Source organism: Ranitomeya imitator, chromosome 3, assembly GCF_032444005.1.
Source record: "Ranitomeya imitator isolate aRanImi1 chromosome 3, aRanImi1.pri, whole genome shotgun sequence".
Lineage (NCBI taxonomy): Eukaryota > Metazoa > Chordata > Amphibia > Anura > Dendrobatidae > Ranitomeya > Ranitomeya imitator.
Window position 1 is genome coordinate 418027709 of NC_091284.1, and position 18636 is coordinate 418046344.

At 42.8% G+C, this 18636-nt stretch overlaps 1 protein-coding gene across 1 annotated transcript in view; it reads left to right on the forward strand.

Moving 5' to 3' along the window:
* VMP1 (vacuole membrane protein 1) overlaps window positions 1-18636 on the forward strand; it is a 247704-nt gene that overhangs the window by 7008 nt on the left and 222060 nt on the right. The window contains exon 2 of the mRNA XM_069757189.1: window positions 18295-18402. The gene's annotated coding sequence lies outside the window, so the exon portion shown is untranslated. The remainder of the gene's footprint in view (window positions 1-18294; window positions 18403-18636) is intronic.

Genomic DNA, 18636 nt, shown 5'->3' on the forward strand with positions numbered 1-18636 from the left:
ACTCCCCTGCACTCACTGCCCGGCGCCCGCTCCGTAATCCCCTCCACTCACCGCTCACAAAGGGTTAATGGCAGCGGTAACGGCCCGCGATGTAACGCGCTCCGTTACCGCTGCTATTAATCCTGTGTGTCCCCAACTATTTACTATTGATGCTGCCTATGCAGCATCAATAGTAAAAATAGGTCATGTTAAAAATAATTAAAAAAAAACTAAAGACCTGCTATACTCACCCTCCGCCGCCTTTGCCGCTCCTCGCCACGCTTCCGGGTCCGCTCCATTGTAAGCGGCAGCTTCCGGTTCCAGGGCTGGTGTGCGACAAGGACCTGCCGTGACATCACGGTCATGTGACCGCGACGTCATCATAGGTCCTGCTCACACCAGCCCTGGGACCACCGGAAGTTGCCGCTTGCAATGGAGCGGTCCCGGGAGCGTGGCGAGGAGCGGCAAAGGCGGCGGATGGGGAGTATAGCAGTACTTCCAACGGGCCTTCGGAAGGTGAGTATATGTTTATTTTTTTTTTACGTCTCTATACTACATAGCTCTGTGCTGGGCAATATACTATGTAGCTCTGCTATATACTATGTGGCTGGGCAATATACTACGTGACTGGGTAATATACCGTACTACGTGGCTCTGCTATATACTACGTGGCTGGGCAATATACTACGTCTCTGGGCATTATACTACGTCACTGGGCAATATACTACGTGACTAGGCAATATACTACGTGGCTCTGCTATATACTATGTGGCTGGGCAATATACTACGTGGCTGGGCAATATACTACGTGATGCTGCTATATACTATGTGGCTGGGCAATATACTACGTGACTGCGCAATATAGTGTACTACGTGGCTCTGCTATATACTACATGGCTGGGCAATATACTACGTCACTGCACAATATACTATGTCACTGGGCAACATACTACGTGACTGGGCAATATACTACGTCGCTGGGCAATATACTATGTGGCTGGGCAATATACTACGTGGACATGCATATTCTAGAATACCCGATGCGTTAGAATCGGGCCACCATCTAGTTGTTTATATTGTATAATGATTACCAAGTGGATTTACATTGAAGGAGAAAAAGATGTGATCTGTGGCACGCCTAGTTAGCATTGCTATGATCCTCAATGATGATGGAGTATGGCTGCAGGAGAAGGTAAAATATAAAGTCGCCACTTATACGGATCTTCACTTCAGCCTATACAGACGATGACCCTTCAGCAGAACGTTAGCCAGATTGGTGGCTGTGGACTCTACTTGATGAGGATTTTCCATGGCACAGAACAGGTGTAGAAATATGAGATCAGATAATGAGTAATAATGATGCTTTACGGTATCAGACTTCCAGAGTGACACCTTACTGTATTGTTGGGAATTTACCTTTCTAAAGTAAGACCACGTTCTCACGTTTAGTATTTGGTCAGTATTTTACCTCGGTATTTGTAATCTAAAATCAAGAGTGGGTGATAAATACAGAAGTGGTGACGTGTTTCTATTATACTTTTCCTCTGGCTGTTCCACTGCTGGTTTTAGCTTACAAATACTGAGGTAAAAAACTGACCAAATACTGAACGTGTGAATGTGGCCTAACAGCTGGAGTGATTCAGATCCCGAGAAGTTTATTACATAGAGCTTATTGCAGGCATCTCATGTTCGTTATCTAATGATGGGGCACATTGTTTTCCTCTGTATGTTTAGTCAGAACAATAAAAACTTGTTTTTAAAGGGGTTTTTCAGTCTTATGATATTGACTACTCGTCCATTCTCTGTGTAGTGGCTGCTGTTAACAGCTCAGCTCCTATTTTCTTCAGTAAGGGCTGAGCTGCTTTTCTCAGCCGGTGCCAGGTAATAGACTTTCACCAATATCCTAGGCCCAGACCACCCCTGTAATGTCATAGGTGTAAAATGGCTGTCGATGCATTGGGTCAATTTTTGTGTAGTCTTTCTACCTTTGTTAGCCGCATACTGTGGAGGAAGAACTTGGCAGGTTGGATTTAAACAGGCGTAAGTTATAAAGTCTTCATTAAAAAAAATGCTTTAATTTTGCTGCTGCCGAGTGTCTAAGTCCTATAGCTATCTGAGTGCTTTCCAAAACTGGAACAAATCTATTAGAGCTGCTGATGGCGCTCGCTGCTGTCCCCTCCCCTTTGTTCAATTTTAGGGCCCGCTCACACTACTGTAGTACAGACAGTACTCTGACCAATGTGTTTTTTTTTCACTGACTGAATTTGATTTGTACCCCCACCATCTTTTCCTAGCTCCATGTAATAGGTAAGCTGCATTTAACCTGAATGGTAATCATGAACAAATCTTCTTAAAAATGCTTGTTTCACAATTATCTTGCCGTGTAAACTGGCTACAGACCACTCGAACGTGCGTAATGCTCGTTCATCTGGTGAAATGATCTTTTGCTGCGTAAACAGTACTTACCTGAGAACCACAGAAGTGTATGCGCTCTCAGCAATCTATAGTATTACAGATCGCTCAGTGCTGATTGTATTCTTTGGCCTGCCTGTGTAAACAGGCTATTAAACTACCACTGATCAGTAAAGATTAACTCATTGGTGTTCATATCGTGTGGCTTGTATACAAATACACATGGTGAGGGCACACTTGCCCACTAAATTCCGGTGGGAAAGAAAAACGTATAACATAGTGTCTTCCTCTTTAAAAGTCCAATACTTTATTAGACTATATAAAAATACCCAAACCATCTAAAAAGACTGAAGCTATATAAGGACTATAGGGTTGAATAATTTCACTGACCCTATTTCTGACTGCTATCTAACTGCGGATGGTGGCACCCCAGCTCGGCCGTTTTCCCTAAACTGATATTCTATGTATCTCTAAAGGTACAGTGGCTTGTGAGAGTATTCGCCCCCTTTGCATTTTTTTGTGTTTTGCAACTCTTCTATAAAGGTCACCTCTATTGTGTATAGCTTACTGTGGTCGTATAGACTGATAATCCAGTCTCTGCTTGGGAACTTTGCAGCTCTTTCAGGGTTACGTTTGGTCTCAGCTGCCTCTCTGATTAATGCCCTCCTTGCCCGGGCTGATAGTTTTGTTAGACGGCTCTTTCTTGAGGTTTGTTGTGGTACCGTATTCTTTCCATTTGATGATAATGGATTTGATAGTGCTCCAGGGGATCATCAGAAATTGGGATCTATTTTCTTTATTTCTTTATTTATTATAACCCAACCCTGACTTGTTTGGAGATCTTTTTGGTCTTCATGATGTTGTTTGGTTAATGGTGCCTCTCGCTTAATTCTGTCCCATCTTCTGTGGCCTTTCAGAAAAAGTAAAGTGTATATACTGACAGACCACTTTCACTAAGCATGTGACTTATGAAGGTACGGTAATTGCTTGCTCCTGAAATTCTTAGGGGCTTCATAGCAAAAGAGGTGAATAAATCTGCACTTACCAATTTTTAGATATTTGATCCCATAAATTTAATTTATGCCTATATTTTTCTCACTTCACCAACTTAACCTATTTAGCGCTGATGCAACACACGCAAATCGTGTTACAAAAATATTTAAACACTGGTTGTAATGTAACAAAATATTTAAAAAAGCCAATGGGGTGAATATTTTCGCAAGCCACTGTACCATATCTCAGCTAAATATATACCGTAAGCCAAGTCTTGAATATATAAAAGATCAATGTCATTCCAAGTGCAATCTAAAGTGAAGGAACAAAAATGGTGAATTTATACCAATGCACGTGCAATGCCTATTCATAATCATCAGTCCGCAAGTGTCACCTCAACGCATTTCTCCTCCGAGTACAGGTTCATCAGGAGGCCATTATTACAGCAAGGCGTAATATGGTCCAGATGCCATTATAGCAGCGAAAGAAAGATAGAAAAACGTAATAAAACCTCCTAGAAAAGACTTTGTGTGCCCAAACCCTTATAATGATTTTATATACGGTATGTATATATTTTTATTCCTAATGTTCAATGTTCTTGGTCTTACGTATTGTTTGTTATTTTTAATTGTAAGCAAATATTTAATAGCTAGGACATGAACAAAGTACAAGTTTTGTGACCACGTTTCACAGGTCAAGTCAATCAGTCTGTAATATCACACACTATGCAGTGAGTTCATTGATAAGGGTTTCTCAAGAAGTAGGTTTCCTAATTCCTTGAGTAAAGTATTTAAAGGGAACCCGTCACGTAATGTTTATCAACTAAACTGTCCCCAGTGTGTTATTAGTGCAACGTGCATCCCTAACACCTTGTTTTCAATCAAAACAGCGCTGTAATCCTCCCCAAAAATAAATTTGTATAGTTATATAGTAGCTTCTCTTTTAGTCATGGGGGTGGCACTTAATTTTCTTTGTCACAGGCTCGTCATTTTGTTGATGCCCACGCACCCTGATGTTCCGGGGTGCACCGACGTAACGGCAATCTTCTCTAAAATACTGTGCTTGCGCAGTGTCGAGCGGCTTCCTGCGCATGTGCAGTGATGAGCATGGTCACATAGCCCGTAACTCGTAACGACTCTGGCGCATGCGCACACAGTCAACAAAGCTGAGTACGTACACCCAGGTTCACTGCGCATGCGCATATGAGGCCCCTGATCTTCGAGCTGCTTCCTTCCTTTGATGGGCTATCGGCTTCAATCCATGTGTCTGACCGACACAGCTTCTCCCGCTTTCAGGTCGCATGCAGCATGTGCGTTCCAGCCTGACATCATCCTAGGTGCATTGTCAGCGGGATTGTAGGTTTGTACACACTTCCAGTTGACTAGGAAGGTGCACATAACCGGCAGATCAGCGCGCACTCCACAGTGGATTGCAAAGGAAACGAAGCTCATTTGATGAAGAAGAGGTAGTGTAGATTCAAAAATTTTGTCTATGGCAGCTGAAGGGCTATGGAGGATTCAGGCCGTTCAGACGTCCCATGAGAACAGATCCTGGTACATGTGAGTGGCTTGAGGTGGGGGTTTTATCCCTTGAGACCTATATGCTTAGTATACCCCATTCTATTTTTAGGACGGGAGCTTCTGCTGCACCAGTCTCAGCAGCTAAGAGGGAAATCAGGAAGGCTTCAGAGATGTTCCATTTGCACTGTCAAACCTCCAGAGGCATGTGGAAAACAATTGTGTGCGGACTGCATATCTAAGATTGTGAAATATGAACAGTCTTCCTTTCTATCAAATATGAGATCCATGATAAGAGAAGAGATGTTGGCTTGAATGCCCCCTCTAGTTTCCCTGCAGAGAGCTCAGCCTAGTTTCTGATCTAAGAGACCGAGATGGGAAATGGAACAGAGTTCTTCCAAGGAAGAACAATCTCCCAATTCCAATAAGGAAGAGGAAGGGGAGATAGCTGCAGATGCTTGGGAAGCCTCAGCAGCTATAGTGAGGGCAAATATTGGGGCCACTGTAGTAGCCAGATTCATGCATCTATGGATTGATGACCTAGAACATCATTTGAGGAATAAGACATCTATGGAAGTAATTACTTCATTACTCAAATTAGGCACAGGGTTTGTCATATGCTTCCGCGGAATCTGTTATATTCACCGCCAGGAAGAATACCCTTTCAAATGCAGCCTATCATGCTAAAAACATGGACTGGTGATAATCAATCTAAGAATAAGCTATGCTCCATCCCTTTCTCAGGTTTAGATGTACTTGGTTCTGTTTTGGATGAGATTTTAGAGAAAGTCTCAAATAATAAGAAGGGATTCCCAGAGGATAGATCCAAAAGGTTTTAGTCCTTTCGTAGGTCCCGTCCCTCCCAAAGGCAGGAATCTACTAGGAAAGGGAAGTTGGGCAGATGCAGTTACCCCAAAGGAGGTGGGGGTAGAGAATCCCTGTTCTGTTTGGGTTCACGAATGGGGAGACCATGACGCCAGAAGGGTAGGGAGCAGACTTATGTGGTTTCTAAAATAATGGCAGTCTATATCACAGGCTATGTGCAGACATTCAGCATTAGGCTGCTCTTTGGACACAGCACATGTCCGCTGCATCCAAAGCGCTGCTGACTATTGATCGCAGGTGATTCCGCATGTGTTCACAGAACCGTGCGGAATCACCGCGTTCAATACATTGAAGGGGTGAAAGATAGACATGCTGCGGTCAGGAAAGACGCGCTGCATGTCCGTCTCCGCAGGTAAGTGACTGGTGCCAGTGCACACATAGTAGACATGGGATTTCTTGAAATCCCATCCACTATGCTGTAACATCTGGCCGCTGCAGATGTACGGAGCGTCCTACCCGCAGCGTTTACTGACAGTAGGAACATACCCTTATTGTTGGTTTTGTTTTTGTTTTGTTTTTTTTAAATAGTGTATTAGAATTTTTAGAATATTTTTCATTTTACATTTTTTTTTAAATTTTGGGCTCAGCTGTCCTTGCCTGTGCCATAGATTTAGAATGATGTGGCAGGACATGACAAACATGCTATTCAACTCCTCCAGGCTGAAAGTGAGAGCGTGGACACAAGTCCTTTGTTCTGGCTGTCAGTGGGGATCTTGCATCAAACTATCGGTTATTAATCCAGTGGGATATGGGATCATTTATATAGAGCAGAATAGTCCATCAGCATCAATTTAATAAATTGCCGTAATTCATTCTGCTATTTGAATTCTCAGTTTGTAATTTAATTCCGGCTTTATTAGTTTATAAAAAAAAATATGCCGCTTATTCATTGTGGCACTTTTTTATTCAGCAACTCATTTTTTTTTTTAGTTCTATTCTCTTTGACATCTCATTTCCTTTTTTGTTGAGTTTGTATAGAAAAATAGATTCCAAAAATAGGAAAATGCTGATCCTCGCAGTTTACTATAAATTCTTTCTTTCTTATTCTGTTATTACCCGATTCTAATCTGGTGTCTGGTACAGGCTGCTGAAATCTAGTCAAGCAGAATAAAGTAAGACAGACATACAAGCATAGGGGTATATGAATCAATATTAACATAGAGGTATATGAATTAATACTGCTTAATCCTTAGACTAGATATTCTTAAAATGTCCTAGCTGGGCCTGAAAATGAACCTACATGCGGCATGAATTGGAGCCTGTCTCCGTTATTTCCATTTCAGATGTTTTGCTGAATTGGATACTGCGGCGTTTCAGAGAAACATCCACTTTCAAGCCAGCCAAGTGACTAGTCCAAGAGGCCAGGGTGGAGAGCTGTCATGGAGAAGCCACTGAGGATCAGCCTCATGGACTAATTACCCGTGGCATGGTCCCAGCCAGATCTTAAATCTGAAACGCTACAGCATTTCAAAGTGACTTTAATTCTAGAGCATTTAGTTTGATAAATCTCTCCCTTTATTTATGCTCAGCCTCTTGCATTTTTGTAAAAGGCACATTAAGTGGAAGCAGTAGTGCTTCTTATTTGGCCGACTGATCTCCCTTGTATCTCTGAGCTGGTACTTTGCACATGTAGTAGTATATGAGGTGGAGAATGGGCATGAAGAAGGCTTGGAAGAAGGAAGCAGGATCGTCTAACATTTCTGAGGACAGTCTGGTTGTGTGCTAAATATTAGCTGACCGGGGGAGCAGGATGTTCTTGTTCCTGGACATGCTATATGTCTTCTCTGGTTACAGCATATTTACTATTACTTCATAGATTAGCTGGATCAAGACTAAATCCAACTACTATTCTAGAAGTGTTTTCATGTGATGACTGGGGGAAGAGCACTTCTAAGGCTGGTTTCCCATTTGCGTTTTTTGCCGCTGCGTTTTAGCGCAAAAAAATGCATGCGTTTTTTTTTCTATACTTAACATAAAAAACGCATGCGTTTTTTTGCATGCATTTTGCCGCGTTTTGCCGACGCATGCGTTGTTTCTATGCTTGCGTTTTGTTGCGGAAATGCAACCTGTAGTAATTTCTAGCACCGTTTTTTTGCCGCAAAAAACGCATTGCTGTCTATGTAAACGCATGCGTTTTTAAGCACATGCGTTTGCATGCGTTTTTAAACGCATGCGTTTCAATAGAAAAACACAAGAATACACACTGATAAGCCACCCCCCAACCCTAACCCTAACCATAGGGTTAGGATCCCTAGTAACCCTAGGGATCCTAACCCTAACCCTAGGGATCCTAACCCTAACCCTAGGGAGCCTAACCCTAACCCTAGGGATCCTAACCCTAACCATAGGGTTAGGATCCCTAGTAACCCTAGGGATCCTAACCCTAACCCTAGGGATCCTAACACTAACCCAAAGGGTTAGGATCCTAACCCTAACTCTTAGGCCGGCTTCACACTTGCGAGTTTTACGGACGTAAGAGCGCAGAAACTACGTCCGTAAAACTCGCAAAAAATACGGCACAATTATTCTCTATGCCTCTGCTCCTATCTGCCGTATTTTACTGATCAGTATTATACGGCTTTCTACGGCCGTACAAAATCGCAGCATGCTGCGTTTGTCACCGTACTGCGCAAGAAATACGCCAATGAAAGTCTATGGAAGCGTGAAAAATACGGATTACACACGGACAAGCAGTGTGACTTGCGAGAAATACGCAGCGCTGTTAGAGAGAAAAGCCGGCAATTCAGTGCGGTGTACAGTAAAATCACACTGACAGCTTACAGTAGAATAGGTAGAATAAATGTGTACACATAGAATAGGTATATATATATATATATATATATATATATATATGTCAGTGAGACACATATATGTATATATATTAATATTTTTTCCAGCGCTATACAGCTTGAAAGCCGGTAATTCAATTACCGGCTTTTTCCTTCTCCTTCCTAAAACCCGACATGATTTGAGACATGGTTTACATACAGTAAACCATGTCTTCTCTCCATTTTTTTTGCAGATTCCACACTACTAATGTCAGTAGAGTGTATCTGCAAAATTTGGCCGTTCTAGCTCTTAAAATAAAGGGTTAAATGGCGGAAAAAATTGGCGTGGGCTCCCGCGCAATTTTCTCCGCCAGAGTAGTAAAGCCAGTGACTGAGGGCAGATATTAATAGCCTGGAGAGGGTCCACGGTTATTGGCCCCCCCCTGGCTAAAAATATCTGCCCCCAGCCACCCCAGAAAAGGCACATCTGGAAGATGCGCCTATTCTGGCACTTGGCCACTCTCTTCCCATTCCCGTGTAGCGGTGGGATATGGGGTAATGAAGGGTTAATGCCACCTTGCTATTGTAAGGTGACATTAAGCCTAATTAATAATGGAGAGGCGTCAATTATGACACCTATCCATTATTAATCCAATTGTAGTAAAGGGTTAAATAAAACACAAACACATTATTTAAAATTATTTTAATGAAATAAAAACAATGGTTGTTTGAGTATTTTATTCTACGCCCAATCCAGTCACTGAAGACCCTCGTTCTGTGAAAGAAATAACATAATAAACCAACAATATACTTACCCTCCGCAGATCTGTAACGTCCAACGATGTAAATCCTTCTGAAGGGGTTAAAACATTTTGCAGCAAGGAGCTTTGCTAATGCAATGCTACTCCTCGCTGCAAAACCCCGGGGAATGAGTCTAAATATAGATCAATGAGCTATATTTAGCTTCATTTGCGGTGAGGCGCCCTCTGCTGGATGTTCATAGATCGTGGGAAATTACCTAGAAAGCTCCCAGGCTTTCTAGGTAATTTCCCACGATCTATGAACATCCAGCAGAGGGCGCCTCACCGCAAATGAAGCTAAATATAGCTCATTGATCTATATTTAGACTCATTCCCCGGGGTTTTGCAGCGAGGAGTAGCATTGCATTAGCAAAGCTCCTTGCTGCAAAATGTTTTAACCCCTTCAGAAGGATTTACATCGTTGGACGTTACAGATCTGCGGAGGGTAAGTATATTGTTGGTTTATTATGTTATTTCTTTCACAGAACGAGGGTCTTCAGTGACTGGATTGGGCGTAGAATAAAATACTCAAACAACCATTGTTTTTATTTCATTAAAATAATTTTAAATAATGTGTTTGTGTTTTATTTAACCCTTTACTACAATTGGATTAATAATGGATAGGTGTCATAATTGACGCCTCTCCATTATTAATTAGGCTTAATGTCACCTTACAATAGCAAGGTGGCATTAACCCTTCATTACCCCATATCCCACCGCTACACGGGAATGGGAAGAGAGTGGCCAAGTGCCAGAATAGGCGCATCTTCCAGATGTGCCTTTTCTGGGGTGGCTGGGGGCAGATGTTTTTAGCCAGGGGGGGGCCAATAACCGTGGACCCTCTCCAGGCTATTAATATCTGCCCTCAGTCACTGGCTTTACTACTCTCGCGGAGAAAATTGCGCGGGAGCCCACGCCAATTTTTTCCGCCATTTAACCCTTTATTTTAAGAGCTAGAACGGCCAAATTTTGCAGATACACTCTACTGACATTAGTAGTGTGGAATCTGCAAAAAAAATGGAGAGAAGACATGGTTTACTGTATGTAAACCATGTCTCAAATCATGTCGGGTTTTAGGAAGGAGAAGGAAAAAGCCGGTAATTGAATTACCGGCTTTCAAGCTGTATAGCGCTGGAAAAAATATTAATATATATACATATATGTGTCTACTGACATATATATATATATATATATATATATATATATATATATATATATATATATATATATATATATATATATATATATATATATATATATATATACAGTATATATATATATTTTTTTCTTTTTGGGACACATGGATCACTTCTATAGCGGTATGTTGGTTTTGCAAGCCTGCGAGAAAACCACGCAGTACGGATGCCATACGGATTACATACGGAAGATGCCATACGCAAAAAACGCTGACACACCCTGCCTACGGAGGAGCTACGGACCACTATTTTCGGGACATTTCAGCGTATTACGGCCGTAATATACGGACCGTATTTTCATACGCTGAGTGTGAAGCCGGCCTTAGGGTTAGGATCCCTAGGGTTAGGGTTAGGATCCCTAGGGTTACTAGGGATCCTAACCCTAAGGGTACCGTCACACAGTGGCACTTTTGTCGCTACGACGGTATGATTTGTGACGTTCCAGTGATATCCATACGATATCGCTGTGTCTGACACGCAGCAGCGATCAGGGATCCTGCTGAGAATCGTACGTCGTAGCAGATCGTTTGGAACATTCTTTCGTCGCTGGATCTCCTGCTGTCATCGCTAGATCGGTGTGTGTGACACCGATCTAGCGATGCGTTCGCTTGTAACCAGGGTAAACATCGGGTTACTAAGCGCAGGGCCGCGCTTAGTAACCCGATGTTTACCCTGGTTACCAGCGTAAATGTAAAAAAAAACAAAACAGTACATACTTACATTCCGGTGTCCGTCAGGTCCCTTGCCGTCTGCTTCCCGCACTCACTGACTGCCGGCCGTAAAGTGATAGCAGAGCACAGCGGTGACGTCACCGCTGTGCTCTGCTTTCACTTCACGGCCGGCAGTCAGTGAGTGCGGGAAGCAGACGGCAAGGGACAGACACCGGAATGTAAGTATGTACTGTTTGTTTTTTTTTACGCTGGTAACCAGGGTAAACATCGGGTTACTAAGCGCGGCCCTGATGTTTACCCTGGTTACCCGGGGACCTCGGCATCGTTGGTCGCTGGAGAGCTGTCTGTGTGACAGCTCCCCAGCGACCACACTACGACTTACCAACGATCACGGCCAGGTCGGTACCCTAACCCTAGCTATTTCTGTTTATAGTGGGTTTTCTAGTTGATTTTGATGATTGGCATCTGTCACACACTTCTCATCATGCGTTTCAAAAACGCAAACGCAGGAAAAAACGCATGTAAATCCGTCAAAACGCTGCGTTTTTTTTTACCACATGCAAAAATGCATGCATCTAAAAAACGCAGCGTTTTAACGCGTTTACATGCGTTTTTTGCACCACATGCGTCTGCGTTAAAAACGCTGCGTTTTTTTTAACGCAAATGTGAAACTAGCCTTATGTGCATTTATACACCTTAGTATTGGGACACACCTCTTAATCAATGAGTTCCACTTTTTCATTCTGTCCTGTTGCCACAGGTGTTAAAAATGCCAACTACAGTGAATTTGAGCGTGACCCTGTAATAGGAGCCACCCTTGTAACAAGTCAGTTAGTGAAATGTCTTAAATAGTCCATGGTCGGCCTTGGTATTATTGTAAGACAGAAGCATTTTCCTTGTTCCACTTTTGTTGCCTTTTTGCAATCTATATCGGATTAATGGCTGAGCATACCTCTTAAGACTCTTTATCGGCCTAATTCATGAAGCCCAAAATGTAATATAATACCAAGTTATTACTTTGCTGCCTGGACAATTTTATAAGCCTTCTTGCTAAGAAATGCTTTGTACGGTTATATTGTTTCTTGCTACACTGGGATTTATAGTCCAGTCTGTATTGCTTTCTGTATATCAATATAAAACCGTTTTTGAGAAAAAGTTTGGCTAGGAGCAACAGCCACAAAGTAGAAGACCACTTACGATAGAGCAGAGAGCTGAGGTGCATGGCACATAACATTCACTAATAGTCCCTTAGTTCCCATTAAGAGTCATCTTAGCGCTTCAACATACCAAGACATTTTGGACACATTTATGCTTCCAAGTTTATGGGAACAGTTTAGAGAAGGACCATTTCTATTTAGCATCACTGTGCGCCAGAGTACAAAGCAAGACCCATAAAGGTATGGTTGGGCTTTGACCTCAACCCCATTAAACACTTTTGGAATGAATTAAAATTCAGATTGCAGGCTTATCTAACATCAATGTTTGATCCCACAAATGCTCTTCTGGATGAATGGACAAAAGTTCCAACAGACAATCTAAAATCTTGCACAAAGTCTTCCCCAAAAAAGTGGAAGCTATTATAGCTACAAAGGGGGGCGAACTCCAGGTTAGTTCCTGTGGGTTAAAATGGGGTGTTCTACAAGTATGTGTCCCAATACTGTCCATATAATGTTATGCATGCATGTGTATATAGATCAATATATCCAATTTACAAACCACTTCCCAGTGAATTGAATAACCTTGTTTATCTCATTACAATGGCCCATTGTAAGAGGTGGGATCAATATATGAACGCAAGTGAACCTTCAGGTTTTGAAGTTGATGTTTTGAAGCAGGATGGCAAGATGAGGATACTAGTGATTTTCACAAGGGCCATATTGTGATTACAAGATGACTTGGTCAGCTACATCTCCAAAACTGCAGGGTTTTTTTAAGGGTGTTTCTGTTATGAAGTGATTAGTAGCTACCAAAAGTGTCCCAAACAAGGGTCATCAGTAAACCAGCGACAGGGTAATGGGGGCCTAAGGACCACTGATGTGTGTGGGAAGCTAAGGGTTATTAGTACTGATGGGTGAACCCGAACAGTAAATACGGACTTCTCCTGAAACTCTGTTTTACTGTTCCACTTCAGCAGCCCATGTGAATTTGCTGTAAGGAGCGCTGATGTCAGTAAGGTTATCGCAGTTCAGAGCCGATGAACTTTAGTAAGCTTACTGATGTCACGGCTCGCTTTCCTTGAGTAGCTGGCCTATATTTAACTCTTAGGTGTAATTTAAGCTTATAACTGTACTAGATGGTGGCCCGATTCTAATGCATCGGATTTTCTAGAATATGCATGTCCACGTAGTATACTGCCCAGCCATGTAGTATATTGCCCAGCGACGTAGTATACAGCACAGAGCCACGTAGTATACTGCCCAGTCACGTAGTATATTGCCCAGCTACGTAGTATATTGCCCAGTCATGTAACATAGTAACATAGTAACATAGTTAGTAAGGCCGAAAAAAGACATTTGTCCATCCAGTTCAGCCTATATTCCATCATAATAAATCCCCAGATCTACGTCCTTCTACAGAACCTAATAATTGTATGATATTATATTGTTCTGCTCCAGGAAGACATCCAGGCCTCTCTTGAACCCCTCGACTGAGTTCGCCATCACCACCTCCTCAGGCAAGCAATTCCAGATTCTCACTGCCCTAACAGTAAAGAATCCTCTTCTATGTTGGTGGAAAAACCTTCTCTCCTCCAGACGCAAAGAATGCCCCCTTGTGCCCGTCACCTTCCTTGGTATAAACAGATCCTCAGCGAGATATTTGTATTGTCCCCTTATATACTTATACATGGTTATTAGATCGCCCCTCAGTCGTCTTTTTTCTAGACTAAATAATCCTAATTTCGCTAATCTATCTGGGTATTGTAGTTCTCCCATCCCCTTTATTAATTTTGTTGCCCTCCTTTGTACTCTCTCTAGTTCCATTATATCCTTCCTGAGCACCGGTGCCCAAAACTGGACACAGTACTCCATGTGCGGTCTAACTAGGGATTTGTACAGAGGCAGTATAATGCTCTCATCATGTGTATCCAGACCTCTTTTAATGCACCCCATGATCCTGTTTGCCTTGGCAGCTGCTGCCTGGCACTGGCTGCTCCAGGTAAGTTTATCATTAACTAGGATCCCCAAGTCCTTCTCCCTGTCAGATTTACCCAGTGGTTTCCCGTTCAGTGTGTAATGGTGATATTGATTCCCTCTTCCCATGTGTATAACCTTACATTTATCATTGTTAAACCTCATCTGCCACCTTTCAGCCCAAGTTTCCAACTTATCCAGATCCATCTGTAGCAGAATACTATCTTCTCTTGTATTAACTGCTTTACATAGGTTTGTATCATCTGCAAATATCGATATTTTACTGTGTAAACCTTCTACCAGATCATTAATGAATATGTTGAAGAGAACAGGTCCCAATACTGACCCCTGCGGTACCCCACTGGTCACAGCGACCCAGTTAGAGACTATACCATTTATAACCACCCTCTGCTTTCTATCACTAAGCCAGTTACTAACCCATTTACACACATTTTCCCCCAGACCAAGCATTCTCATTTTGTGTACCAACCTCTTGTGCGGCACGGTATCAAACGCTTTGGAAAAATCGAGATATACCACGTCCAATGACTCACCGTGGTCCAGCCTATAGCTTACCTCTTCATAAAAACTGATTAGATTGGTTTGACAGGAGCGATTTCTCATAAACCCATGCTGATATGGAGTTAAACAGTTATTCTCATTGAGATAATCCAGAATAACATCCCTCAGAAACCCTTCAAATATTTTACCAACAATAGAGGTTAGACTTACTGGCCTATAATTTCCAGGTTCACTTTTAGAGCCCTTTTTGAATATTGGCACCACATTTGCTATGCGCCAGTCCTGCGGAACAGACCCTGTCGCTATAGAGTCACTAAAAATAAGAAATAATGGTTTATCTATTACATTACTTAGTTCTCTTAGTACTCGTGGGTGTATGCCATCCGGACCTGGAGATTTATCTATTTTAATCTTATTTAGCCGGTTTCGCACCTCTTCTTGGTAGTAGTATATTGCCCAGTCACGTAGTATGTTGCCCAGTCACGTAGTATATTGCCCAGTCACGTAGTATGTTGCCCAGTCACGTAGTATATTGCCCAGTCACGTAGTATGTTGCCCAGTCACGTAGTATGTTGCCCAGTCACGTAGTATGTTGCCCAGTCACGTAGTATGTTGCCCAGCCACGTAGTATATTGCCCAGTCCACGTAGTATACTGCCCAGTCCACGTAGTATATTGCCCAGTCCACGTAGTATATTGCCCAGTCCACGTAGTATATTGCCCAGTCCACGTAGTATATTGCTCAGTCCACGTAGTATATTGCTCAGTCCACGTAGTATATTGCCCAGTTACATAGTATATTGCCCAGTGACGTACAGCACAGAGCCACGTAGTATATTGCCCAATGACGTAGTATACAGCACAGAGCCACGTAGTATATTGCCCAGCGACGTAGTATATAGCACAGAGCCACGTAGTATATTGCCCAGCTACGTAGTATAGTGCCCAGTCACGTAGTATAGTGCCCAGCTACGTATGTCACAGGTTAAAAAATAAACATACTCACCTTCTGATCCGAGGGCCCCTTGTAGTTCTGTCGCCTGTTAGCCAGCTTCCGGTCCCAGGGTGTGACGACGTCGCGGTCACATGACTGTTACGTCATGGCAGGTCCTTCTCGCTCAAGCGCGCAGGACCTGTGATGACGTCGCGGTCACATGACCGTGACGTCATGGAACGTCCTTGTCGCATACCATCTTTAGCACCGGAGCGTCGCGAGGAGCAAGAAAGGCGCCGGAGGGTGAGTATATGATGATTTTTTATTTTTTTTATTATTTTTAACATTAGATCTTTTTACTATTGACGCTGCATAGGCAGCATCAATAGTAAAAACTTGGTCACACAGGGTTAATAGCGGCGGTAACGGAGTGAGTTACCCGTGGCATAACGCGGTCCGTTACCGCTGGCATTAACCCTGTGTGAGCGGTGACTGCGGGGAGTATGGAGCGGGCACTGACGGCAGGGGAGTAGGGAGGGAATAATCGGACTGTGGCCGTCGTTGATTGGTCGCGGCAGCCATGGCAGGCAGCTGGTGAGTCCAATCAGCGACTTGGATTCCATGACAGACAGAGGCCGCGACCAATGAATATTCGTGACAGACAGACAGAAGGACGGAAGTGACCCTTAGACAATTACCGTATATAGTAGATACATTTAGTCTGGACCTTGTGCTATATGTACAGCTAGTTGTATTCACTTTATATTATTGGAATGAGGCTGTTCCGGTTTCTGACTAAACGACCTAATATTTGACCTAGATGCGTCAAGGCTGTTGATGATAGTTACAAGAGTGAATGTTAATGTAGGACTGAATGGCAGCAGATCTCATCACCTAGGCTATAGTACAAGTCTAACTGGCTGTCTACTCCACCCTTGTGTGCTGTTATTAGTGCTGATTTACAGTAATGATTCATCAATATACAAAACTAGTAATTGATGGCCTCTTTATCCAGACATTCCTTTTATTGCCAGTTAGACCTTTTTATTTTCTGCAAATCAAACATAGGCAACCATAATGAGATTGAGATCTTTATTTTTGGTGAATTGGGCTTGTTTTGGGGACTGCTTGGTACAAAGCTGTGACAAAGCCATGGGGGCTCAATGTTTTAGTTTTCAATTGAGTTGCTAGGATTTCAAAAGACTCTATCCCTGGAGAAATTTTATTTTTTACAGAAAATCTGTCACCAATTTTGCCACCTAATCTGAGAGCATCATATGGTAGAGACAGACTCCAATTCTAGCAATGTGTCAACGTGTTTTTGGGTAGCAAAATCTTTGACAGACTCCTTTTAAATGAAATACAGCTCTACAGAACATACAGTAGAATATATCACTAATTACACACATTAAGTGGCAAAATGACAATTACACCCAGTGGCTTACAGATGATGTCTCCGTCCCATGCACCCCACCACCCATCATCTGCTGCAGGTTAGTGATGCCAGGCATAGTCTGAGGTGCCCCAGGGCTTCATGTACCATGTATTGCACTTACAGGGCAGTGATCAGGCAAGAATTGACATGTTGACACAGCAGAGTATAGTGCCAACGAGACCTGAGCTTCTCCATTGTTTTCTTCTTAAAGGTGTTGTCCACTACTTGGACAACTTTTTTCTCAATCACTAGATTCCTGCACATAAAATAATAATGCCTTTAATCCCCTCCAATTCTGGCTCCGTTCCAGCAACACTGCCGCTGGGTCTCCCTGGGCTCGAGTGATGTTGATTCGTGATGAGCGAGTGTGCTCGTTACTCAAGTTTTCCGAGCATGTTCTGGTGATCTCCGAGTATTTTGGTGTGCCCGGAGATTTAGTTTTCATCGCCGCAGCTGCATGATTTGCGGCTGCTAGACAGCATGAATACATGTGGGGATTCCTGAACAAGCAGGCAATCCCCGCATGTGTTCAGGTTGTCTAGCAGCCGCAAATCATGCAGCTGCGGGGACACAAACATGATCTACGAGCACGCCCAAGATACTCAGAGATCACCAGAGCATGCTCGGAAAACTCGAGTAACGAGCACACTCGCTCATCACTAATGTTGATGTGTCCTGTGAGCCCTGCAGCCAATCAGCGGCCGCTTTACTCTTTGACTTCCTTCAGACGAAACTGACATCTGGAAGAAGTGAGAGAACAGCAGCAGCTGTGACTTCCATGTCAGTTTTCGTCAGCCTGTTAGCGGCAGCTGATCTCCTGCTTGGCTCACGTGACAGGACATCATGGGAGATCTGCCACCGGAGGTGACTATAGGTTATTATTATTTTACATGGTGGAATAAGGTGATTGAGAAGGAGCTGTGCGAGAAGTGGACAAACCCTTCAAAGAAGACTTATATTGGATGTGTCCTAAGTTTATCTTTGCAAGTAGACTTTTATTATAGTAGTAAATGGTGACCTCATTTTGTTTTCTCATTTTTGTCTCTATGAAGGACTGAAGAGGACCTGTCCTTACGGTATTTAATGTCTCTGAAGTGAAGCGCAGATTTGAACTTTGTCCAACTGGAAGACGTTTGAAGAGTCTGATCAAAGCTTGTGAGGTAGATTCTGTTTCTCAGTTTACAGTGTTTCCACATATTTACACAGTATTGCTTATTTCTTGGAAAACATTCAGGTATAGAGTACATTTTAGAGACTTACGCCTTTTCTGGTAAGCGGCATTAGTTTATGAGTTTCCTTCCCTTTCCACACATAGTTATTAATCCATCCCAGTGTGATCCAACATTAAGCTGTAATGAGAGTATTGGTCATTGTGTTTTCATGGCCAATTACAC